At 39.4% G+C, this 25,681-nt stretch overlaps 1 protein-coding gene across 3 annotated transcripts in view; it reads left to right on the forward strand.

The window, feature by feature from the left end:
• The first annotated feature begins 890 nt into the window (after positions 1-890).
• large1 (LARGE xylosyl- and glucuronyltransferase 1) overlaps positions 891-25,681 on the forward strand; it is a 164,832-nt gene continuing 140,041 nt past the window's right edge. Inside the window, exon 1 of one of the 3 annotated variants that reach the window (XM_057856147.1) lies at positions 891-1,051. The gene's annotated coding sequence lies outside the window, so the exon portion shown is untranslated. Of the gene's footprint in view, positions 1,052-24,553; positions 25,098-25,681 lie in introns of those variants that run through there. The other 2 variants (XM_057856145.1, XM_057856146.1) reach the window with 2 other exon arrangements.

The following is a 25,681-nucleotide window of genomic DNA, read 5'->3' on the forward strand; positions in this document are numbered from 1 at the left end:
CATGGAGTTTTCGGATGAAAACAAGATAAGTACGCGATAATATCTCGTTAAAGTCATGGCGTCTGTCATTCTGCTTTTGCGTGTTCTCACCACCAGATAGGGTTTTGCTGTTTAAAAAAAATTTTTTTTTTTTTAAAATGCCCTCCTGTTCAAATTTTTTCTTCCACAAGAAAATTGAGATTTTAAGTTTCCAATGATATCCCACACGTGCATATCGGACACTTTTGAATTCTGGTCAAATTGGGGGTCTCAGAGCAGAGCTTCAAGTCACCTGAGTGTTTTCCGCCATATATATATTTCTGTCTCCATCCATGTACCCGTTTATAATGTGCACCATGATTTTACAAGTTGATTTTGGGGGGGAAAAAGTGCGCGTTATATTCGGGAAATCACGGTAATCGATACCTGCAGCCCTAATGGCAGTCAATACTTCAGGAAAAACGTGCCAATTAAATTCCTTCCGTGCCATCTATTTAGTGTTCTAATGCTGTCATGACCTACAGTGACTTTGCAATCACAACTATGCAGCCCCATGAACTCAAAAGGTGAAGAATAAATCATCTTGTCCATCAGCCCTGCTAGTTAAATCTGCATAATATTTATGAGGATGCTAATGTTTAACTGGGAGTGCATTTTAATCCTTGTAAAAAAAAAAAATAAAAAAGTCTTCAAAAATTACATTAAACCCCCCTCTAAAAAAAAAAAAAAAAGTATGAATTAGACAGGAGTTCCTCCCTTGAGGTCTCATTAAGGCTAATTGATTTATTTGCAGAACCGTTTGCGCCGGAGCTAAAGTGCACCATTCTTCTATTGGCTTCCTTCCCCATTATTTTTTTTTAATCTGATGCAATGTACTATTTTATTTACAGCATACGAGAAGAGAAGCCAATGCACCAGTCGGTCCAAGCAGTTGTCCTGCAGGGCTCCCCTCACCGCCTCCCTCTCGAGACGGGTGAAACAGAGCGTGCTCAGTGGGGAGGGAAACGAGCATCTGTTTTCATCATCCAAAGAACAGCCTAGCAAACTCTTCCTTCTCCTGCTATCGAACCCGGTAGGGATTTCATACTTTGGCACATTTTATTTGCTTTAATATGAGCACGAGCCTGAGCTTCCTCACGAGGGAGACCCCCTGCTGTTTGACAAGTTGGAAGGAAAATCTTGAAATGAATTCTTGTCAACTTTGAAATCCCTTTTCAAATACAGTACGTTATGATTTACTTTTCATTAGTGTTGCAAATTGGTGGCAAATCTCTAGTTCATTTGGATTTGGAAATTCAAATTTGGAATCTACAGTAGGGAAAGTATTAAAATTCCCTTAATAGCCAACATACAAACCTTGAAAAGGGTGTCGCGCATATCTTGTGCTATCCTGACAGCAGCTCCATTTTCGTTATTCTTGCCTAATTTCTCTCATTCATCATACTTTGACATTGTTATTCAAGTCCTCTATTTTTTCCCCCCGCTAACAAATGATATGAATCATTTCACTTCCACTTGTGTGGAAAAAGATCAATACATGTGTTTTATTCAACCGCTCTGACCTTACTGGCTTTTCCAACTTTTGCCTGAAACAAGGAAAAATCTTAACTAGTGCTGCAACGATTAATCAATTAACTCGAGTATTCGATTAGAAAAAAAATATTCAAATTAAATTTTGTTGCCTCGAGTATTCGTTTAATTAAAGTGGCGTTTCAATGTTTTATTTTGAAAGTGTTTACATTTAGTTTATTGATAAGGGTGGATACATTGCCCTCTAGTCTGCCTCATTTCACATGGCTGAATCCAACTGCTCCCTGTTAAGACCAACGTAAGCTAAGCTTTTCTTTGGGCTGTTTTTTAATGCATTCGTAATTTAGTTTATATGTAAATTTAGCCGTTTTTTGCGGTAATATGAGTCCGAACCATTTGTTAAGAGCATTGGAAAAAAAAAAGGTTAGCATTTTATAGCATTTAAGCTAGCGGACTTTTGCCATGTAAGTTAGTCAATTGTTCTTTTGTTGTACATAGATCCTCATTTATTTATTTTTAATACCATTTGAGGCTCAGCTCAGGTATTTTAATTTTTCATGTTCCTTTTCCGATTACTCGATTATTCGAACTAACTAATTCATCGATTAATCGACTACTAAAATAATCGATAGCTGCAGCCCTAATCATAACACTCTCCCACGGTACACAAGAAAGCAGTTTGCTGAAGACATGTCCACAAAGCACATGGATTACTGGAACCATGTCCTATGGTCTGATGAGACGGCCGGGCTTTCCGTCTTTAGAAGAGGCTTCCTCCTGGGGTGACAGCCATGCACACCAACTTGATGTAGAGTGCAGCGTATAGTCTGAGCACTAACAGGCTGACCCCCACCTCTTCAATCTCTGCAGAACTGCTGACACCAATCCTGTAACGAGTTACATGACATTTCAGAGGGAAAATGACAAGCAGTACTCAGTTTGGACATTTAGGGATGTATGTAGTTTCTAAGGGGTGTACTCACTTTTGTTGCCAGGGGTTTAGATATTAATGGCTGTGAGAGAATTTTATTCATGCTTAAAACGCAACCATTATACATTATATTTTGTATGCTTTTGTTATGCTTGCATGAGAACATCGTAGCATAGAGCAGGGGTTCCCAACCTATTCCACTAAGGCACACTGTGGGTGCAGGATTTCATTCTTACCAAACAAGATGACAACACTTTTTCCCCAATCTGGTGTTTTACAAGTGCAATCAGTTGATTGCAGTCAGGTGTGGCTTGTTTTAGCAGAAGCCTCATTGGTTCAACTGTCTCTGCTGGATCGGCTGGAACAAAAACCAGGACCCACAGTGTGCCTTGAGGACTGGGTTGAAAACCCCTGGCATAGAGAACCTGTTTGAGTGTGTCTTCCCCTAGCCTTCACAATATGGACCGTTATGTTCCCGTTTTCCAATATGCCCTGAATGAATACAATGTGGCAACTGTGGCTTATCAGACTTCGTTCTAGCCACAACCGGTGTTCAAAGTCTCAGCTCAAAGATGTTTTTGTATGGAAAAATACCCAGGTTTGTGAGATGTTTCGTTTCTTAGTAAGTTTCGTTTCACGGTGGGCTTCGGCACCGCCCTTTCAACAGTATAAAGTTCCAGCCTCTATTGTACTTCTTCGTACTTTCTGGGTGATCACAGCTTCTGGCTGGGTCACATCGGTTTGTACCCGAGAGCTCTTGTTCATAAAGCCTTCAAAGAAAAGACATCCATGGTTGGGGTCGTATTCATTTCTCTAATCGAGCTATCGAGGTAACACTTGTCTTGGAGTTCAAACTTGACCTTCCCTGACAATGGCTATATTTTGAGGGGTAAATAAACTATTGTATAACCTGCACACAGACTACTTTTCATTGTGTCAAAGTGTCATTTTGTCAGTGTTATCCCATGAAAAGATATACTTAAATATCTGCAGAAATGCGAGGGGTGTACTCACTTTTGTGACACACCTTACCTCACCTTTACCTTTTCTTTGTTTTACTTTATTAATATGATGTGTTCTGTCCTCACGAAATGTGAAGTTATTCAGCTTTACAGACGGCAAACAAGGCAATTGTGCTTTTTGAAGCTTTTTACTTCACTTCTGACAATTTGTAAAGCTGTAACACACATATGTGCACTTAGGTTCAAAACCACAGACATTTTAACAATAAAGCACTTGACACAAAACAATTGGTGTTCAGGCGTCCATCTTGTCTGCTCACTATCAGATCATTATGTAAATTCAGTAATTAGCCTAATTTACCGAACAAAATTCCGCTAGCTTAAATCCTACAAATGCGAATGTATTTACAAATTCTCATAGTAAACTGCTTCCACATACCTCCACAAACTGTAGCTGTAAACCTAATGACAAATGCATACACAAATATACAGTGTATCACAAAAGTGAGTACACCCCTCGCATTTCTGCAGAAATTTAGGTATATCTTTTCATGGGACAACCCTGACAAAATGACACTTTGACACAACGAAAAGTAGTCTGTGTGCAGTTTATATAATAGAGTTCATTTATTTTCCCCTCAAAATAACTCAAAATATAGCCATTAATATCTAAACCCCTGGCAACAAACACGAGTACACCCCTTAGAAACTACATACTTCCCTAAATGTCCAAATTGAGTACTGCCTGTCATTTTCTCTCCAAAATGTCATGTGATTCGTTACCGGAGTGGTGTCAGCATTGCTGCAGAGATTGAAGAGGTGGGGGATCAGCCTGTTAGTGCTCAGACCATACCTGCACTCTACATCAGATTGGTGTGCATGGCTGTCACCCCAGGAGGAAGCCTCTTCTGAAAACAGTACACAAGAAAGCCCACCCGTCTCATCAGACCATAGGACATGGTTCCAGTAGTCCATGTAATTTGTTGACATGTCTTCTGCAAACTGTTTGCCGTCTTTCTTGATATTATTAGCTATATTTTGAGTTATTTTGAGGTGAAAATAAATTATTATATAGGCTGCACACAGACTACTTTTCATTGAGTCAAAGTGTCATTTTGTCAGTGTTGTCCCATGAAAAGATATACTTAAATATCTGCAGAAATGCGAGGAGTGTACTCACTTTTGTGATACACTGTATAGTAGCTGAAACAACTTACCGCAGACATGTCCAAAGTCCGGCCCGGGGGCCAAATGCGGCCCGTGGTCAAATTTCATCCGGCCCCAGCCTCTGTCATAAAATCAATAACTTCTGGCCCGCACACAGACTTAATAAATTGGTCAGCAGTACTGCTACTAGCATATGAAGTAGCTTACACACTAAATGCTGCTGCTCATTCACCCACTAAAAGGCAGCAGCACTCGAAGCAACATTACCCTGTGTGACCCTTTACTCCCAATTTTCTAAAATGGCGACAATCCACAACCAAAAAAAGAAAGTTGACTGCGACAGCTGACGCTTCAAGGATAGGTGGAAATTGGACTATTTCTTCAATAAAATACGCAACAACTATTTCCGCCTCATTTGCAAAGAGACAGTCGCTGTTTTCAAAGAGTTCAGTGTGAGGCGATATTACCAAACAAGACACGCTGACATGTACGACAAGATTAAAGGGAAGATACGCAGCGAGAAATTAGAGCAAATTGAAGCTAGTTTAATTTCACAGCAGCAGTATTTTGCAAGATCCCGAGAGTCGAAAGAGAACGCCACAAAGGCTAGTTGCGAGATTGTTGAAATTATTCATTTAAAAAAATCATAACGCAAATGTGATGCACAGGATGGCTTGCTAAAATTTGCTTGAATATATTGTTTTACGTAAAAGACGTCAGCCAAGGTCAGCCCCCCACATTTTTACCACACCAAATCTGGCCCCCTTTGCCAAAAGTTTGGACACCCCTGACTTACAGCCTTATGTAGGCCAAACCAGAGCGCAGCTATCCTTTATTCATAGACGTCTGAGTAGGCCTGTCGCGATAACAAATTTTAGTGTGCGATAATTTATTTAATAAATTATTGCAATATGCGATATTATTGCACCCCCCATTAAAACAAAAAATACAATAACACTGTGAGAATGCAGTTTATATTAATAGATCACGTACACCCATTTAAACGCAATAAGTGTTTACTCCTAAATTCAAAAATACTTTCTTAGAAATCACAACTAAAAACAATAGACCATGCCTCTCTTAAGTAAAAGACAACAATATTAATACTGCACAGAAACACAGGATAAATGAAATGTGTTTTTTAAGAAAAAAAAAAAATTCCACTTAATAATTTAAGCATCTAGGCAAATGAAAACTTTTCCCCTCATAGCTTCTGCTATGGCGTTCCATGTGTGATACAAAGTTATTAATTCGTTCCAGGAGCTTGTTTGTAAGTCGAAATGGTCGCATGTCGAGCAGGATTTTCCCATAAGAATACATTATAATTCAAAAAAAATTTTCCACAGCCCAAAAACCCACACTACATCCTTAATAAATAATTCTGTTACTATTGCAAATTGCAATTAAAAAGAGCAAAACAAATAAAATATGAGTAAAAATCAGATTAACAATAATATAATAATAGCAGTAATAATAATAATGATAATACAATACAGTACCTGTAATAATGTAACGAATCAGGTTCTAATGTGGCGGACTTTTTTTGCTGTACCTGAACGCACCGCGGGGCTGACGGTGAGCAGGATAGCGCTATTTTACTTTGTTTCGATCCTGGCGTCAACAGCAGCGGACACTCGGCGAGTTGATGGAATAAATGATTAGAAACCTGACGCAGCTGGCGATTTCTTTGGCGATGTTACCACAATAAGAACTGTCACCTTAACTTATAAAGACTGGCGAACGGAGGAGGACCACCGGCCGAGATCGGCATTCTACGGCCCTATTGTCGACCCAGTTCATGGATGCACCCACCATGCTTATATTTTGCTATCATTCACATCTTCATTTCAATGGTAAGCGTCACCTTTTTTTTTTTTTTTTTTTTTTTTTATCACCTGCACTAAACTAAACGCTGGAGATTGTCCGCAGTCAATCCGGAGCACTGACGCGGCCGGTATACGTTGAAAAATAGGATGTTAATGGGAACAAAAACGAACGGACGAACGAAAATGCATTTCGCGTAGTTGGTAACAAGGAAGCCGAACTTTTAACAGCATGTCAGCCGCACGCGCGCAAGCATGTGCACGCGAGGCGATAGATCGCAGCGGAAAAATTATCGCCTTCATTTTTATTTACCGTGCGATAAATGGAATTATTGCATATTGCGACAGGCTTACGTCTGAGTCTGCTTTTCAGTCATAAAAGGTGACAGTCCAGTCGGTTTATCCTCTATCATTAATCAAAATACAATACTTTTGGACTTTTTGGATAGTTATTTTGTAAGGGGTACTTAATGGGTTAATTCTGATTTACGTCGCCAGCATAGGAACGGAACTCGTTCGTAACCCAGCGACTACCTGTATCATCTGTCTGGTCAACATGATCGCATCCACACGTAGCGCAACAGTAGTCCGTCACGTCACATAATACAAAATGGAATCACAGGTACGGGATTGAATAAGGCAGTTCCGCATCCAGCCTTGGTAAAATCCTTAGCATTAATCAAAGATACTGTATGTCATATGGGCGTGCATCAGTAGAACAGATCCCTAAACCTTTTATCTGACACAGAGAAGCGCATCGCCTCAGCTGTTATCACTGGGAACAGACCTGTTCAGGCTTTACACACCCCCAGGAAGCCTGATGTACTGTACTGTACACACCTTTGAGAATATGGCAATAGCTATCAACATCCACATATAAAACTGATGCTGCTATTTTTTTTTTTCATTTTAATATCGGGCTTGGCTTAGTTCCACGCACAGTTAAACACTTGTGTTAATTTAAAGATGATGTAGGAGAAGTCATCCTTTTAGCGCGAGTCGAAATGAACGTTGGCTAATAAATTTGTGTGTGTGTGGGGTGGGGGTTAAACAGACCATGCGTGTTTTATAAGGGAAGCACTCAGATGAAACCCCTCCTATTGCGTTGACCCCGCTGTCCCTTGTCCTCTTTGCCCTCAATTACCAACAAACATTTTTGACATTCACACTCAAGGTGAATAAACATTACTTTCTGTCAACTTTTTGACAACTTTGGCCTGAAGGCTAAAGAGCAATAGAGTTCAGAATTCACTCCATGCTCGTTAGTTCAAATGAGACATAAATTTAAGCAACACTCAGCATTGTTATACCAGCATATATTCTTGTTTGTATAGCAATATGTTCCCCGATGGGCATTTTGCGCACCGTCTATCCATCAGTAGCATCTGGAAAATGTAGCTATAATAAGGTTTTGCATTTGTTCATTCAAGACACGCATCGTACATGGTGTTTTTGCGATAACTCAACTGAATTGCACCAACAAGTAATATGCAAGTAACATTATGGCCCGCTGCACAAGGCAAAAAAAAAAATCAATCAAGTGGCTCATAACTCGTAAAACTCATGAGTTGTGTACTGTACATTTGGCATTTAAGGACCGTGTTAAGATACACAGCTTGCCTTTTATAGACGTAATGTCAGGGGTGAAAGTGGACGGGAACGGTCAGGAACACAGTTCGGTATATGGTGCTTTGATTCCGAAAATATGACGGCAACTGTCAAAATGCTATGTTAAAAAATAAAAAAATGCTAAGCTGCCACACATGCATTTCATCTCCAAGAAGAAAACAATCTACCAACATCAGATTTACATCCACAAGTGTTAACAACAAGCATAATAAAGTGCTTGTGTAGCGTAATCCGTTTCCACCAATATTTATTGTTTATTTTATCCCACGGACAGCATGGGGGTTTCCCCAGCTGCTGCAGTTATCTAAGTCTGACGATGACGAGTCACGTCAATGTGCAAAATGCACGCAGCAAAGCAAAACGCCTGGACTCATTTATTTATGACATACTGACATGTGTTCACCAGAGATAGTTAGCTCTGATTGGTTCAAATGTGCATGTTTTCTGAAATGGCAAAAAAAAAAAAAAAAAGGGGGGCAATGCATCAAATCTTTAACAGCAAGGAAAGAGTTAAGGTGGCTTATTTATCATATTTAGTTTTATGTGCGCTGATGGGGAGGTTCATAACATCTTAGCTGTCAATCTGCACTTTTGACTTATATTTGTTCATTTATGTTAGGCTACTGATTCATTTCCTTATGATTTAAAAAAGTCAGTGTTTGCGCGATCTTCAAAATATACAGTGGGGCAAATAAGTATTTAGTCAACCACCAATTGTGCAAGTTCTCCTACTTGAAAAAATTAGAGAGGCCTGTAATTGTCAACGTGGGTAAACCTCAACCATGAGAGACAGAATGTGAAAAAAAAAAAAAATTCACATTGTTTGATTTTTGAAGAATTTATTTCCAAATTTGTGTGGAAAATAAGTATTTGGTCACCTACAAACAAGCAAGATATCTGGCTGTCAAAGAGGTCTAACTTCTTCTAACGCAGTCTAATGAAGCTCCACTCGTTACCTGTATTAATGGCACCTGTTTTAACTCATTATCGGTATAAAAAACACCTGTCCACAACTTCAGTCAGTCACACTCCAAACCCCACTATGGCCAAAAGACCAAAGTGACAAAATTGTAGACCTACACCAGGCTGGGAAGACTGAATCTGCAATAGGTAAAACGCTTGGTGTAAAGGAATCAACTGTCGGAGCAATTATTAGAAAATGGAAGACATACAAGACCACTAAAAAACTCCCTCGATCTGGGGCTCCATGCAAGATCTCACTCCGTGGCGTCAAAATGATGCCAGTGTGCCCTCTACTTTATCTATTTTCAGGTTAAAACAAACAAAAGTTGAACAGTTTTTCCCCTCCGCCAAAAATGCGGAATGCACACCAGAAAAAGCATCTGAACTCACGCAAAGTATTCTGAAAATGGTTGTCCGGGACATTGCAATTCATTTTAACATTTAGAACAATATAGACAATGACATATCACAAAAAGAGTAAGAATTGTTTTGACTCCTGTTAAACAGGTGAAGTCTCAGTGTTTCGGTTTACATTTTTTTTCGCACTAGTTAATGCCAGCAGCATTTGACCTCGTTGTTTGTGTTTTATTATTGATATTTATGTTATTTATTTATATGTTAATAAAGAATTTAGGTGTTCCAAAATGTTTTTTGCGAATAAGCTTCAACAAAAATGTCATTATTAAAGAAGTTCCAAAAAAAAAAAATTATTAGATTAGTCGACTAATCGTAAAAATAGTCGGCTGACTAATCGGGAGGAAATTAATCGTTTGGGACAGCCCTAGTTCAGATATTAAGATTTGAATGAGGCAAAATAACATGCTTTTTCTCTCAAATATATTGTTATAATCATTTGTTTCGAATCTACTGTAATTATTTTCTGTATAAAAATTAATTTGGTGTTCAAAAAGTCTTTTTTCAAACTTGAGTCTTGAAAAAGTGGGGGTCGTCTTATAATCGGGCCAATACGGTACGATCAGGCGTTTTAGTTAGGATTGGAGGTGTAACGTCAGAGGTGGTTGTCCCCGTATCTATTTAAAGGTCGGTCGCTCGGCTGCGGCGGCGACATTCGGCCCAGACACTCGACGACAACTAACACTGAGAGCGAGTGCCAAGTCACTGACGCAACGGGCTTCTATCTTTGTAGCGCTGGCTTGGCACTGCGTTAGCCCACTCCACGAAGGCTCGCCTCTTAAGTAGCCTTGTCTCGGCTTTAGAGGCGGTGCGTGCTGAGAACTGTGGAGAGGTTCGCGTGCACTGGAGAGACTTAAGTGGGCTCTGTCGTTGGCACCTCTGTCCTTGTTGACTTGGGGGTGTTAAACAAGGAATCTTTTGGGTTAAAAAAAAAAAGCTCACATGCATGACAGCAGCATTGGTTTACACTGACATTATGACAGTCACGACAACAAAACACAAGATCCTTGACCACGGCTACGACGCACACCCAAGAAGACCATTACATTTCTGGGAGCCGCAACCTCCCAGAGTACGGCCCACCCAAGTCGCTGCTTATAGAATTCTTCTATTTATCAGTCATTTTAGCTGCCATAAAACATGCCCGGCTTCCTCTTGACAGTGTGCCATCGGTTATCATCCGGCAGCACCTTCACTCCATAACAATGCCAGCTTCTTCAGTCGACCCCTCCGGTATCATCTGGCACGTAGTTGTTTCCCAGTTTAGAGTTTTAGCTTCTTCTTCCCTCTTTGGCACCACTTTAGCCTGTCTGTCTTATACTCTCCCAAAACCAGTGATGGGAAAGTTCATTTTCTACATGAAGTAGTTCACAAATTTTAAAATGAACTGTTAAGTTCATAATTCAAAATTTTGAACTTAAATTCATGGTTAAAAAAAAAGGAACTTTTGTAGTGTTTTTCTTCTCCCCTGAGTCGATCTTAGAATCATAGACGACAATGATTTTATTCACTGAAACACTGATATGTGTCAAATTCATCTTCATATTCAATTTCAAATCTGCTTAAACACTGACCTGTCCGTAAAACTCACATAAATGTTGCTACTGGGCCAGTGTTCTGTCAGATTTTGCACCCCATCAGAAATTGCAACTTTGCGTTTCTGCACGTGTGCGTAACGTTACAAACGGCCGCAAATGCAGCGATTCCAAAGTAAACAACAACAGCTTTCTATAAATAAAGGAACGATGTACTTACTAGGGCTGTCAAACGATTAAAATTTTTATCGAGTTAATCACAGCTTAAAAATTAATGAATCGTAATTAATCGCAATTCAAACCATCGATAAAATATGCCATATTTTTCTGTAAATTATTGTTGGGATGGAAAGATAAGACAAGACGGATATATACATTCAACATGCGGTACATAAGTACTGTATTTGTTTATTATAACAATAAATCAACAAGATGGCATTAACATTATTAACATTCTCTTAAAGCGATCCATGGATAGAAAGACTTGTAGTTCTTAAAAGATAAATGTTAGCACAAGTGTAGAAATGTTTTATGTTTTCGTTTTAATAAAATTTGTAAAATTTTCAATCAAAAAAGAAACTACTAGCTCGCCATTGTTGATGTCAATAATTACACAATGCTCATCTGGTGCTGAACCCATTAAAAAAACAATTATCGCCCGTTAACGGATAATTTTGACAGTCGTAGTACTTACGTTTGGTCATGGATGCACACGAAGGAAAGTTCTCTCTCACCGTGTCTTCCCCGTGCCGTTAAGCATTTATTTACACCGTATTCGTGTTGCAGAAGTATGTTTATGATGCAAGTTCTTTATTTAGCGTCTTTGGATAATATTTAAAGTCCAACTGAATCTAAAAGAAAAGTTATTCGCTGATGTAAAAGCTTCAGGAGCAAAAGCTGCCATATTTGTTAAAACAATCGCCATGACAGCCTCTGGCAGCTTGAGTAGCCAGGTTGGATAGTTTTCCGCTGTTAAGGTCAGTGTTGTTAATAACGGCGTTAAAATATAATGGCGTCACTAACGGCGTTATTTTTTTCAGTAGTGAGTAATCTAATTAATTACTTTTCTCATCTTGGCAACGCCGTTACCGTTACAGAGGCGGGAAAGGGGTGCGTTACTATGCGTTACTAAGTTGGTTGAATAAAAAAAGTCTGAGAGAGACGGACTCATGGAGACGAGAGAGCAGAGCAGGAGTGGGGAAGACGCCGTTTCAAACGCGATGCTAGGTGGCTCCAATAATACCTGACTGTAGCTTACACACTACGGCCACATGATACGGTATATATCACATATTATAGAACTAGATGCAAATGATAGACACTGCTGCATTGGCAACCTGTTTTAAGGACTACATGCGTTAGTAAACCACCGCCATCTTGCAAACGCGATGCTAGGTGGCTCCTGACTGTAGCCGATAGCCTACCTACAAACTACGCCCACATGATGCTACGTTAGATATCACATATCACATACTATAGAACTAGATGCAAATGACAGACACAGTGGCATTAGCAAGATATATATATATATATATATATATATATATATATATATATATATGTATATATATATATATTGAACTAGATAAGTTAGTAAAGAGCCGCCATCTTATAGCAGTAGACCTCTCAGGAAGGCCCTGTTGTAGAGAACCTTCCTAGCGAAGCTAAGTAACTTTTTATCTAAAATGCTCTTAAATCGGCAAAATCTTGACTTAAATCTATCTATAAATGATGAAAAAGTTTTAAAACTTACACATGTCGAAAGTAGACAGAAGGAAACTAATGCAATAACGCAATTTTAACAACTTTAATGGTTGATTCAGTACATTTTTTTTTATTTTTTTTTAGAAAAAAAAACATAAATTATCACTAGTTACTTTGCCAAGTAATTAATTACTTTAACATTCAGGTAACTGAGTTACTAACGCAATTACTTTTTGGGACAAGTAATTTGTAACTGTAAGTACTTTTTTAAAGTAAGATTAACAACACTGGTTAAGGTTAGTTTTTTGTCGTGTTTTCAGCCTATAGCTTTATCTGCAGTTTTGTTGGAAAGGCTCGAATTCTGAACTCATGAATGTGGTATGCGGACTACGTTTCCCATGATCACCCTGGGTTCACACCGCTAATGAGTTGTGATTTGGGGGATGGGGGAAATCACTGTTAGATGATATCTAGGGAGATGTGCGCGAGAGTTGTGGTGCATAAAAAGATTAGACCTCACATATATTGCAGTCGGCGCATATGAACGTATTCATGAACGAACGTTCGTTGAACGCATTCATGCACAACATTACTCAAAACTATCGTTCTTGTTGACCAAAAAAAAAGAAAACGTGCACTTTGGTTTCACCACGTTTGCGACTCAATCTCAACATAATCATAATCATAGCCTCAATCGGCAATGCCTCATTAGCCTATTGTAATATATCACCTGTGTGTCCCCACTCATTGTGTTCCTTGATAATGAACACTAATAGAATTAGCTTCTATCAAGCCATCTCATTTTGCGCATCCCTCTGCTCTATGTTCCAGCTGTGACTTTGTCCGGCGTGCCGATCTTTGTCACGAAAAAGGTCTGCGTCCTTGCCGTCTTTGTCCTGTGTGAACTTGAGGCCAAAATGCCATCAGAGAGTTCAAAGATTTCAAATGATGGATGATAACTTAATGAAACAGTGTTCAACATGTATTAGCTCAGCAGGGTTTCTCACCATGGGGTTCTTTGATGGGTAAATGAAGCTATGAATGATCAGAAATGGAGAGCTTTTAAATGTTAACTCGTTTCTATGATTATGCTTTTGCTAGAATGAGGAAAATATAACCGTTTTTCGCCTTATACTAGATAGTTGTTCTGTTTTCTAGCTGACTCCACAGTAAGCCTCAGCTCCTTGTAAGCCACCGCTGAAGATTTTAAGGTAGGCTCCAATGCCAGTTCCCACTGATACAGTGGGGCAAATAAGTATTTAGTCAACCACTAATTGTGCAAGTTCTCCCACTTGAAAATATTAGAGAGGCCTGTAATTGTCAACTTGGGTAAACCTCAACCATGAGAGACAGAATGTGGAGAGAAAAAAAACAGAAAATCACATTGTTTGATTTTTAAAGAATTTATTTGCAAATCATGGTGGAAAATAAGTATTTGGTCATTACCAAAAGTTCATCTCAATACTTTGTTATGTACCCTTTGTTGGCAATAACAGAGGCCGAACGTTTTCTCTAACTCTTCACAAGCATTTCACACACTTTTGCTGGTATTTTGGCCCATTCCTCCATGCAGATTTCCTCTAGAGCAGTGATGTTTTGGGGTTGTCGTTGGGCAACACGGACTTTCAACTCCCTCCACAGATTTTCTATGGGGTTGAGACCTGGAGACTGACTAGGCCACTCCAGGACCTTGAAATGCTTCTTACGAAGCCACTCCTTCGTTGCCCAGGCTGTGTGTTTGGGATCATTGTCATGCTGAAAGACCCAGCCACGTCTCATCTTCAATGCCCTTCCTGAAGGAAGGAGATTTTCACTCAATATCTCTCGATACATGGCCCCATTCATTCTTTCCTTTACACAGATCAGTCGTCCTGGTCCCTTTGCAGAAAAACAGCCCCAAAGCATGATGTTTCCACCCCCATGCTTCACAGTGGGTATGGTTTTTTTTGGATGCAATTCAGTATTCTTTCTCCTCCAAACACAAGAACCTGTGTTTCTACCAAAAAGTTCTATTTTGGTTTCATCACGTCGGGCAGTGCAGGATTTGAGTCCCTGGCGGCGCATTGTGTTTCTGATAGTAGCCTTTGTTACTGTGGTCCCAGCTTTCTGTAGGTCATTCACTAGGTCCCCCCGTGTGGTTCTGGGATTTTTGCTCACCGTTCTTGTTATCATTTTGACGCTGCGGGGTGAGATTTTGCATGGAGCCCCAGATTGAGGGAGATTATCAATGGTCTTATATGGCTTCCATTTTCTAATAATTGCTTCCACAGTTGATTTCAAGCGTTTTGCCTATTGCAGTTTCAGTCTTCCCAGCCTGTTGCAGGTCTACAGTTTTGTCTCTGGTGTCCTTCGACACCTCTTTGGTCTAGGCCATAGTGGAGTTTGGTGTGTGACTGACTGAGGTTGTGGACAGGTGTCTTTTATACCGATAATGAGTTAAAACAGGTGCCATTAATACAGGTAACGAGTGGAGCCTCGTTAGACCTAGTTTGAAGAAGTTAGACCTCTTTGACAGCCAGAAATCTTGCTTGTTTGTAGGTGACCAAATATTAATTTTCCACTCTAATTTGGAAATAAATTCTTTAAAAATCATACAATGTGATTTTCTGTTTTTTTTTTTCACATTCTGTCTCTCATGGTTGAGGTTTACCCATGTTGACAATTACAGGCCTCTCTAATCTTTTCAGGTAGGAGAACTTGCACAATTGGTGGTTGACTAAATACTTATTTGCCCCACTGTATGTCGTTTCGCCCCTGAGGTCATTGCCCCACATGCACAGATCCTGTGCAAATGCTCCCCCACTCTATGAAATCTTCCCAAAATAGTGGATTTCCCACGGTAGCGCTGCGCTTGTTTTAACCTTGCCTAAGTGGAGTTACACTTGATATGTGCCGGAATGTGATACAATCCCAAGAGAACAGGGAATACAAAGCGTGTGGTAATTGATCAAAGGTGGGAATAAAATGAACGGGGATTAAAAGCATGGCAAGGGGAAATGTGAGGCTCATTAAAGTAAAATAGATTGATGCACTTAGACTCTAACTTCAGGAAAAATGGCATTAAAGGAAAATCAAAATTACTAAATTGTGATATGGTAAACAAAATCATGTGTTCTTATTTTTCCAAACACAAATCACACCAATTTAAGAAAAGTGGAAACATTAAGTAATTTTGAGCAGATTTATTTTGGCATAAGGAGGAGGGGGGAAAAAAATTATAATTGCGCCTCATTGCTTTTAGCGGAACTGATGACAGAATACGATGATGAAAGCATAAATGAATTCAAGCGTGCACTCATATCAGTGTCTTAACACTCGGGGTCACATTTCAACGTCCTTTGTGTGTCGGCTAATTACGTGCACAGTGCTGTAATCGCATTTCAGATACATTTGACTGGAGCGTCACTCATCACTTTACTATTTTTTTTTTCTTGCCTATCCAGAATCCCCAGTGTGACGCTTTCATCATGTCAGTGGCAAGTATAGAAAGACAAAATATGAACATGTTTTTCATCAAAGATTGAACAAAAGATTGCCATGCAAATGGTGGTGCATGCAAATTTACAGGAAATGCTGTAATGAATTGCCTGCTTATTAATATTCCTCTGTCGAACTCACCTTTCTGCCATTAAATAAACAGAACAAGAATTTGTATGAATGAGGAAGAATCCTTTACATCAGTATGCCATTTCAAAGATGATATTTGAAACTTTTGGCAATAGGAGGAAATAGTTGTTTAATATTTCAAGAAAACAGATCAAAAGTTGTCTTCACCTTGCTGCGTTTCCTGTTTGTTTGACAGCCCCCGTCAAATCCTCTCTCATCTACAAATTTGGGAAGCACATACAGTACATATATAATATATAATAATAATAATATAATATAATAATACATAAGTATTTAGTCAATCACCAAAGTTCTCCTACTTGAAAAGATTAGAGAGGCCTGTAATTGTCAATATGGGTAAACCTCAACCATGAAAGACAGAATGTGGAAAAAAAAAAAAAAGAAAATCACAGTTTGATTTTGAAATAATTTATTTCCAAATTAGAGTGGAAAATAATTATTTGGTCACCTACAAACAAGCAAGATTTCTGTCTGTCAAAGAGGTCTAACTTCTTCTAACGAGGCTCCACTCGTTACCTGTATTAATTGCACCTGTTTTAACTCATTATTGGTATAAAAGACACCTGTCCACAATCTATCAGTCACACTCACAAATCCACTATGGCCAAGACCAAAGAGCTGTCCAAGGACACCAGAGACAAAATTGTAGACCTGCACCAGGCTGGGAAGACTGAATCTGCAATAGGTAAAACACTTGGTGTAAAGAAATCAAATGTGGGAGCAATTATTAGAAAATGGAAGACATACAAGACCACTGATAATCTCCCTCGATCTGGGGCTCCATGCAAGATCTCACCCCGTGGCGTCAAAATGGTAACAAGAACGGTGAGCAAAAATCCCAGAACCACACGGGGGGATCTAGTGAATGAACTACAGAGAGCTGGGACCAGAGTAACAAAGGCTACTATCAATAACACAATGCGCCGCCAGGGACTCAAATCCTGCACTGCCAGACGTGTCCCCCTGCTGAAGCCAGTACACTTCCAGGCCCTTCTGCGGTTCGCTAGGGAGCATTTGGATGGTCCAGAAGAGGACTGGGAGAATGTGTTATGGTCAGATGAAACCAAAATAGAACTTTTTGGTAGAAACACAGCTTCTCGTATTTGGAAAAGAAAGAATACTGAATTGCATCCGAAGAACACCATACCCACTGTGAAGCACGGGGGTGGAAACATCATGCTTTGGGGCTGTTTTTCTGCCAAGGGACCAGGACGACTGATCTGTGTAAAGGAAAGAATGAATGGGGCCATGTATCGAGAGATTTTGAATGAAAATCTCCTTCCATCAGCAAGGGCATTGAAGATGAGATGTGGCTGGGTTTTTCAGCATGACAATGATCCCAAACTCACAGCCAGGGCAACAAAGGAGTGGCTTCGTAAGAAGCATTTCAAGGTCTTGGAGTGGCCTAGCCAGTCTCCAGATCTCAATCCCATAGAAAATCTGTGGAGGGAGTTGAAAGTCCGTGTTGCCCAACGACAGCCCCAAAACATCACTGCTCTAGAGGAGATCTGCATGGAGGAATGGGCCAAAATACCAGCAAAAGTGCGTGAAATGCTTGTGAAAAGTTACAGAAAACGTTCGGCCTCCGTTATTGCCAACAAAGGGTACATAACAAAGTATTGAGATGAACATTTGGTAATGACCAAATACTTATTTTCCGCCATGATTTGCAAATAAATTCTTTAGTTTATTTCAAGTCTCTCATGGTTGAGGTTTACCCATGTTGACAATTACAGGCCTCTCTAATATTTTCAAGTGGGAAAACTTGCACAATTAGTGGTTGACAAAATTTATTTGCCCTACTGTACTTAAATAAAATCATTATACATATATATATATATATATATATATATATATATATATATATATATATATATATATATATATATATTAGAGATGCCGATCGATTGGGCCCGATCACATCATTTTCAAAGTATCGGAATCGGCAGAAAAATATCGGACATGCCATTTTTTAATATATATATATTTATCTTTATATTTTAATTAATATCACGAGAATATTTTTTACATGTATCCCGTTACAATATTTAACGCATTTAACGCATGCGCTGCACGACCCACTCACGCATTGTCGCATTCAATCTATAATGGCGGCGTTTTACCCATATAGAGCTAAAAGGCAGCGTAAAATGAGTAGAGTGAATTTTGGCAGCCTTTGGAGCCTTTTTTTAAATGGCTAAAGCCTTACAATCCCTCTCCCAATGATTAGAATAATCGTGGGAAGCAATGTGGGGAAGAAAGGTAATAGTTGATCTATTTCTTAACACCCTATGTTATTTCCCAACGCAGAGAAGATATATCAATTGGTACCACGACGCACAGTCATGGTTGCACTTCTCATCATGCATTTGGGCAGAAGTTAAATGGCTACAGTATCATTTACTGAAAGCTCAACAAATACACTAGATGGCAATATTTAGTCACAATATACAAAGTCACATTTATCCTTTAAGAATTACAAGTCTTTCTATCCGTGGATCCCTCTCACAGAAAGAATGTTAATAATGTAAATGCCATCTTGAGGATTTATTGTCATAATAAACAAATACAGTACTTATGTACTGTATGTTGAATGTATGTATTCATCCGAGTTTTATTCATTTTTTTCTTAATGCATTGCCAAAATGTATATGATCGGGAAAAATTATCGGGAATGATTGGAATTGAATCGGGAGCAAAAAAAAAAAGCAATCGGATCGGGAAATATATTGATCGGCAGATACTCAAACTAAAACGATCGGGATCGGATCGGGAGCAAAAAAACATGATCGAAACAACCCTAAGGTATATTAATATTAATTATATAAATGATCATAAATTATATACAAATTCTGTAAAGTGCTCCATACACAGTGTAGCATACAGATTGTATAAAGTGTCCTATAACACTTGCTCCTTGGGGTATTTTAACAAGTGTCTTTAATATGACCGCTTCCCAATATTTTATCAGGTCCATTTAAATGAGTGTATTCATAAAATGTCTTTCTACCTTCAAGGTATTCACTGAAGCTTTTACAACGCTGCCACATTCATCCATTAATACAATCATGATAGTGTATGCTGCCATGGAAACAAGTACAGGTCTTATTCACCGCATCATTCGGGGGTTCGGCGTCTTACTCGAGCGTGTTCTGTTACATAATGATTGCGGGGGATCAAACTTTGCGAGATGCTGACTCGGTGACAATGCGCGAATAAAACGCCCCGGGCATTGCTGACAACAATTGAGCGATATTGCATATAGATCATCTTCCAGCCACTGGAAATTGAATCAATGCGCACTTGTATGTTATCGTTTTTGCAGAGCCGAGTTATTGGACACCATTAGCATTATCACGGTTCGATTATTCGCAGAGGCATGCCGATTAGAACAGATAAATATAATGTAATGTGTAGTAGGCTTATCTTCTCCATGACCGGAATACGGGTGAACATCACCATTGTTTTTTTCTTCTTCATGTAATCCCGATGCGTGCATGTTTTTTTTCACTCCTGGTTCTTGAAATGTGCATGTTAGGTCCACTGAGGATGGGAAACTGCCATTCAGTGCTAAGATGAGTGTAGAAGATACAATAAGAATGCGTGGTACATTATGAAAACTCATTGGTTGTCAGTTCAAATGGATTGGAAGCCTATCTAGTGACAAAGTCATTTAAAATCAGACGCAGAGTTTAAGGGGTCAAAAAGTCTAATTCCATGTAATTGACTTTCCTATATATGATTTTAAAATAAAGAGTTTTCTGGTAAAGTATTGTCTATCTAGGTTGTAAAGCAATAAAACCACAAAAATGAATGAAATGAACAAAATATCTATATATTTTTTATGGTAAGTTATAATATATATAAATATAATGAGTGAAATTATTTTTCGAACAGATCATGTGACTAGTACCATAGACGGTCATTTGCTTTGCTTAGCCAAAACCACCTGAGGGCCGAGGAGGCAAGATGAATATACTAGGGCTGTCAAACGATTAAAATTTTTTATCGAGTTAATCACAGCTTAAAAATTAATTAATCGTAATTAATCGCAATTCAAACCATCTATAAAATATGCCATATTTTTTCTATCAATTATTGTTGAAATGGAAAGATAAGACACAAGACAGACATAAACATCCAACATACTGTCCATAAGTACTGTATTTGTTTATTATAACAATAAATCAACAAGATGGCATTAACATTATTAACATTCTGTTAAAGCGATCCATGGATACAAAGACTTGTAGTTCTTAAAAGATAAATGTAAGATAAGCTTGTTTTTGTATGCCAGTTTGCTCTCCCACAGCTATTATACGCGCACTCCCAAGCTATTATGAAGAATACAGTTTTAGCCCAATATCATGTGCTTACATTTTTATTACCGGCAATTGCTCACATTCTGCTGATAAATAGATACACACACATATGTTGATTCATCACACAACGTCTCAGTACTTTTCCACCAAGATACAGTACTTTGAGTACAAATGTGTGTTCAAAACAAAGATATCTTGCCCGCTAAAGAGTGTGACTGTTCAATCAATGACTAGAATAAGGAACTTGCCCGATCGAAACTGCCACGTTGGACAACAGTGTTGTAACTGTATTCTGCCCAGCAAAAAGCCCTCAATAAAAGTTAGCAGCGCGGGGGAACTCGGAGAGAGACCTCGATGAGACATTGGTCGCGGAACTCTGTCTCCTTGCTCTCCCAACTTGCAGGTTGAAAAACATCAACTCTCTGACTCTGTCTCACTTTATGCCCTGCCTTTTGTCAGCTTGCCTTGGGTAAATAACTAAGTTAAAGAATGAGTTTTAGACCCAACAATAAATGTTAGTACAAGTTATAGAAATTTTATATTAAAACCCCTCTTAATGTTTTCGTTTTAATAACATTTGTAAAATTTTCAATCAAAAAATAAACTAGTTATTACTAAACCATTGTTGATTTCAATAATTACACTATGCTCATGGTGCTGAAACCCATAAAATCAGTCGCACCCAAGCGCCAGCAGAGGGCGACAAAACACCCAAAAAAAAGTAACAAGTGCACATGACACTGTGCTGTCATTTAAATCTGTTTGAGCGGGGCATGTGCGTAAAATGTGTCAAATATTTTAACGTGATTAAAAAATTAATTACCGCCCGTTAACGCGATAAATTTGACAGCCCTACATAATATATATTATAATTATAATGAGTGAAATCATTTTTCGAAAATGATTCATTTGCTTTGCTTAGCCCAAACCACCCGAGGACCGACGTGGCAAGATTAATATACATCATTTTTTTGTAAACCTAAGCTTTCGAAAGCGACAACAACTACCGAGCAAGAACCAAAAATTGAAAATGTAGACCATGGAACGCCAGAGAGCACTGCCAAAACGGAGAGCGGAGTTTCTATTTCCCGCCTTAAAGACGCTAATTGTACAACAGAGCCACCAATGGCAGGCGTACCCTATTCAATGGATGACGATCTCTGCAAAAAGTATAGCTGTCCTAAGCAGCCTGATTTAGAATTCCCCTCAAAAATGATGGGAAACAAAGAAAATGCTATTTTTCAACTAATTATTTTAAATATTCCTGTAAGTTAAATTAATTGCTGACACTGCGTTTTAGGGTCATCAACATGTTGTGCCCCCTTCTGCCCCAAAAGTCAAACTCCGCTTATGTTTAAAATCGGCGGCGGCGGCTTCACATTCGTGTCCGAGTATGAGTTTCAGTCGTTTATTAGCCCATTTTCGTGGGGGGTGTTTATGTCTCGTATGACTTGAGAGGCCTAGTCTATGATGGAATAATCGCTGGCATTGTGTACAAGGGAGGGTCGGTGGGGGACAAGGTTGTTGTTGTCTCTAACTAACTCAACTCTTCATTTCAAAAACCTGGGTATTTTTCCATACAAAAACATCTTTGAGCTGAGACCTTGAGCGCTGGTCCCGGCTAGAACGATGATAAGAAACTACATTCCTCCCTTGTATTCATTCAGGGCATATTGAACCACACAGGAACATGACAGTCCATATTTGGGCATATTGTGAAGGCTATGGGAAGGCACACTCAAACAGGTTAATGCGACAATGTTCTCATGCAAGCATAACAAAGGCATACAAAATGTAATGTATAATGGTTGTGTTTTAAGCGTGAAAAAAATTATCTCACAGAAATATTGGTTTTGTTCGTCGGGGGTGCTACACACATTTACGCATATTTTGATTTTTTTTTTGTTAAGTTTTCACTTGGCTGTTGAGTTTGGTGAGTTTTAAAGCATTCTGAGGAGGTCAAAGTAGGGCTCAAAGCGTCGGCGGGGGAAAAAAATGACTGCTGGGGGGCGCTACATAGTGTATTTGGAATTTGTATTTACACGGTATCAAAGATTGCACCTGTTTTGACCTGCCTGCCGATTTTGGTGCATTTTGAAGCATTCTAAGGGGGTCAAATTGAGCTCAAAGGGGCTGCGGAACAAAGAATAACTATAATAATAATAAAACCGAGGAACCACAATAGGTTACCAAAAAAAAAAAATATTGTCACATGCATGTCCATACTGTTCAGTTATGGATGTGTTCTAAGTCAAATAAAAACGTTTATTTGTTTAGACCAAATCACAACAGTGATCTCAAGGAGAAAGCAAAACATGTTTTAAGTTGCCGTAGCCCTACGCTGGATTGCGACCTACTTGAGCATTGTAGTTTTTTTGTTGTTTTTTGTTTCTTTTTTTTTGGGGGGGGGGGGGTCCCCCCAGGTAAAACTAATGCCCACCCACACCTGGCATCCTGCTAACACCACTGCTTGGTGAATAGTTCCCCTCCATGTTTTGCGGTTCATGGCAGTTTGGGGTCAATGTTAGTCCGTACTAGGGTAGCGCTTCCTTTGGGATTCTCGATGCCTAGTGCCATTTGCGAGCTCGCCGTACGGCATTATTTTGGGCAGTCGGGAAGAATCCATTCTCTTAACGTGGCCTGCCCAGCGGAGACGGTGGTAGATAATGGTGGCTTCAACACTGGTTACCGAGGCTCGTTTTAGGACATCTATGTTTCTTCCTCTTTGCTCAATCTGACAACGCCGGTCACATTGAAATAACAGCGGCACCCTTGGGGGTGCCAGTAACAACCACTTGTATCACGAGCGCCCGCCATTCTAAACTTTATCCGCATGTTTTTTTGTTTTTTTTAACCCTTCATTACCCGTCGACGGTATGTTTTGCCCGTCGACGCATTTACGTCATCGATGACATTGACAACGTCGACTAGTCGGGACAGCTCTATTCTGGTCCCCATTAACCGCGAAAAATGATGAAATACTCTACACTGTGGTCATGATAAGTCATCCAAAGTCTTTCCAAACAGCTATTCAAGTCATCTAGTAAAAATTTCTTTAAAATATATATATTTTTTTTTTTTTTAATATCGCAATATAATATCGCAATATATCGCAAACCCCCAAAAAATCGCAGCAATAGTTTTTTCCAATATCGTTCAGGCCTAATTGGTATGAAATTTTGTTGTTTAATTTTGCTATATTAGAAATGTGGTCTTTTTATATGTTTGAAATACTGTGCAAACACACACAACAAATATTTACTATCGTCTCGTTTTCACTCTAACGAACCGTATCGTTCTTACACTGTATCGAATCGCTCGGCCTTAAAAATTGTATCGTTTTTTTAATCGAATCGTAACCTGCTGTATCTAGATACATATCGAATTGGCTTCATGCCAGAGATTTCCAACCCTACTATTCTCACAGTGTTTGAAAAATACAGGGAGAACAGTCTGGCCATTTGGGGGCCCCAAGCAAAATAATGCAAAGGGGCCCATATTTTTGGCCCACCATTTCGTCACAGTGTACTGTGAAACCCATACATGCAATCCAACCCATACGCCCATATTTTGTATATTAATCAGATTTTGTTGCACTGCATACTTCAAACTTCTCACCCAGAATGATTGTCAGTACTTAAAGTAGATAGCGCCAAACCTTTTTCTAAAAATGGAAAGAAAGAAGTTAAGGAAGAAATTTTATTTTTGTAAGCTTGTAATCAAGTATCAAAACTCACAAAAGTCAAATAAAGCAAACTGTATTAAACAAAATAGAATATGAATTTTTTAAATTGCCAGATTGGGGGGCCCCCTAGTGGTCAGGGGCCCTAAGCAGCTGCATAGTCTGCGTATAGACTGGGCCGGCCCTGCAGTCTGGCAGTGCCAGGCAAGAGTAATACGACGTTATTCCAATAATTCCAAGTTGCGAAAGTCCACTCCATGATTTCTTTGCTTCCCTTTCTCAACCTTGCTCTGCGATTGGCTGCTGGCTGCCTGGCAGGAAGAAAGAGCTGCTGTGTTGAGGCCGAAAACTCGGGCACAATCTGGAAGGGGGATGACAACCAAATACCTCCGTGGGAGATATGTTCGTCCGCTCAACAGGAGACGTCAAAGGGATTCTTTTTCTGCACGTGGAGGCGAGTTCTTCAGGCTTTTGCCAGCTGCGGCTATGATCGCGATCACGCGTGAGTCGCTGTAATCAAGTCCCCCCACTCTTAATGAGACTGAATGTGCCGTCTTGAGATTTAAATCTTTACATGGAGGACACATAGCAGCTCCGCTTTGCTGTTAAGGCTGCTCGATTGTACTGCCACAACATCCCGGAGGGAAAAAAAAACTCTTCTCCAGCTAGAACCGGGATGAGGGAAGCATAGATCGCGAGGAGCTGCAGCGTGGGTTTTTGATTATTATTATTTTTTTTTTTTTTTGGCTTCTTCTTTAGATTGTTCTTTACTATCACTGAAGGCTGGCTTTTCTAAGAGTCGAGCGTCTTCGACGGCTCTCCGCATCAGGTGAGCTCAAATCCGCAGTTTTTGGCGATCTATTAGCTCGGTGGATGACCTTACCTCACCAGCCCCCTTTTCGAGCGCTTACCCTGTGTTATTTTGGGCTCTGCTTCTGTTCTACTTCCAGACTCTTGTTGTTAAGGAAGCGGGGGCACGCATGTCCATTTTTGGCGTCTTTTAACCAGACCTCCACAAACCGGGTGGAGGGCACTAACCAGTAAATAGAACAGGATGATAGGGATTATCCACACATGGGTTTAGCCAGCTGTCCCATTCGGAATGCGTCTTCACCGTTCAGTACTATGTAATAACATCGTAACAGTGTCAACGTGCATTTGAAGTCCTGTGGTTTTTATGTGTATTTTTTAGGGATTAACAGTTGACGTCAGACGTGTAGCAAACAAGTGGTACAGCGGAAAAGAATGCAAACATTGTTTATATCCGAATTATATTGTACTTTTGTAGCAGACCATTTAAACACGATGCATGAAATCAAAGTTACCTGCATGTTGTAGTATAATGTATAATATAGGGCTGTCAAACGATTAAAAATGTTAATCGAGTTAATCACAGCTTTAAAATTAATGAAT

The sequence above is a fragment of the Corythoichthys intestinalis genome, chromosome 13 (assembly GCF_030265065.1).
Source record: "Corythoichthys intestinalis isolate RoL2023-P3 chromosome 13, ASM3026506v1, whole genome shotgun sequence".
NCBI classification, from domain to species: domain Eukaryota; kingdom Metazoa; phylum Chordata; class Actinopteri; order Syngnathiformes; family Syngnathidae; genus Corythoichthys; species Corythoichthys intestinalis.